This window comes from Triticum dicoccoides, chromosome 1A, assembly GCF_002162155.2.
Source record: "Triticum dicoccoides isolate Atlit2015 ecotype Zavitan chromosome 1A, WEW_v2.0, whole genome shotgun sequence".
NCBI classification, from domain to species: Eukaryota; Viridiplantae; Streptophyta; class Magnoliopsida; order Poales; family Poaceae; genus Triticum; species Triticum dicoccoides.
Window position 1 is genome coordinate 398,454,956 of NC_041380.1, and position 2,228 is coordinate 398,457,183.

At 40.0% G+C, this 2,228-nt stretch overlaps 1 pseudogene; it reads right to left on the reverse strand.

The window, feature by feature from the left end:
* The window catches only part of LOC119275687, a 5,824-nt pseudogene that overhangs the window by 2,475 nt on the left and 1,121 nt on the right, over positions 1-2,228 (reverse strand).

Here is a 2,228-nt window from a genome sequence, read left to right on the forward strand (position 1 = left end):
CATCTACTGCAGGAAAGAAGCATCAAAGAAAACAAGGGCAAGCAATACACGCACTAACACTTGCTAAGTTGAAGTCAACAAGATAACCCTTTGTCTGGTCACGAGAGAAGAGGAAGTTTCCAGGTTTCACATCTCTATGCACTATTCCCTGGGAGCAGAAATATCAGGTACTCAGGATTAGCTGGGGGTTAATCCTAGCGGCACGCAGAACTCAACAGTTAATGAAGGTAACATGCAATCAAACCGAACCTGCTTATGCAAGCTTGAAAGAGCTTTGAACAGACAATACCCATACCACTGCAACTCAAAGACATTTATTTCTCTTTTGAGAATCTGCAAAGATAAGAGAAAATACTTAACAAAATATGAATAGATATCGAAGGTTGGTAGGACAAATAACATTCATAGCCACCAATTTTTTTAACCTCTGGTCTGTCATGCTTAACATGTTCTAGAATAAAGCAGTCTAGTTCACCACTCCTAAAACAGCCTTCGTATCTAATCACAAAACTCTTGCCTCTGCAGAAGAAAAACACGGTAAATCTGCTGTGTTTATTTTGGGGACAAGATAAGGAATTTAGGGCAGCAGCATTTTTTAGTACCCAAATCGTTCCAACATCTTTCGTTCATTGTCAACATGATGTGAATGAGCTTTCTCATGAGGACCTGGCAGTAGAAACATACAAGTTAATTCCCTTTCTCATACAAAAACATCACAGAAAAAATATAGAAACATGAATGAACTATCAAAACTGCAGCCAATACATTTAACGAACTTTGTATACAAATATGGACATATGACAAGTGGACTGATGTTCGCACATTTTATGGCAAATACTTTTCCATCTTCGCTTCTCCGAGCCCTATAAACGATCCCATAACCTCCTGAGCAAATAAACAATATGACATATTAGTCAACATTCAGCAAAACTATCCCAGTTCGAACAGAAATGTATAGGGCCTCTCACCTGACCCTTCCTCCTCTTCCACGACAAAATTCTTGAAGCTAGGCAGTGGTTTTGGCTCTGCATGGCCCTGCAACACAATAGATCGACATAACTTAAAAATCAGATGAATAGAACAAGACTTATGCTATTTACAGCTATAAAAAATTACTAATGCATTCAACCCTAAGAATATAGAAAGGAGGCAAGGAGCTAAAAAATAGTAACTGCAATGTCAACATAATGCAAGACAAAAATAACCTTTTGAGCATTTTCTGCAAGTTGATCCTTATCTTCTTTGGGCAGGGCATCATTTTTCTTGCGCTTCTCCCGTTGCTTCACCATCTTTCTGTCTTGCTCCTTCTTCGGAAAAATGGTACCCACTTTCTTATGTAGCTGCTCTCTGTCCTTTAGGTATGTGCTATCGATATTTTCAGCAACAACGTTCAACTTTCCATTGTTGATACAATCATGGCTCCTCGCTTCTAGCGGCAATGCTGCCGGGTCAACTTTTGTGCCCAGAGATAGTTGTTGACATGAGCTTTTGTTCATTTCATGAATCGGTTCCTGTAGTAGAGGTTCTGCTTTGGTGCATGTAGCAGACTGGAAAACACCAGTATTAGCATCCTGACCACAAGATGGGATCTCCTCACCCTGTCCAGCATTTGGGCTGTCATTTTGTACAGCTGCTTGGTCAGGCATCACACTGTTTCTTACTATACTGTCTACTAACTGTGTATCACAATTGAGAGATGGACTGCATGGTCTTGTGTGAAAAAGATTTAGATCCTCATCAAGCCAAATTTTTGTATCTCCAACTAAAGGCACCTCCACTATCATAGGAAGGGGGCTGGACTTCTTTTCCAGATCCTCACTATCCTCTACTCGGCAATTGTAATATGAAAGTGCTCCTTCCATTTCACCAATCCTACTAATGTCATTAACTGCTGCATGGATGTTCTCTGATTTCTCAGCACAGAGGGAAGGAATATCACTAAATGGACGAACGGACAACTCCTTCCATGTCAGTGTAGATGTCATGTCCCCAAGAAGATTGTCATTGCTGACTCCAAGAGACTGATTAAGTTTAGGTTGAAGACAAGGTGTACCAATTTTAGCAATGTTGGAAACTAGAGGAAGCCTATCTTGCATAACCTCCAGGTGTACCTGACCAAGATATGACAACAAACAGGAGTAAAATAAAAGCTATTGTATGTCACTGCTATGGATTGCAAAAGCTTAAATGCATAGCACGCCAAAAAATGCATAAGAAACTTTACATTT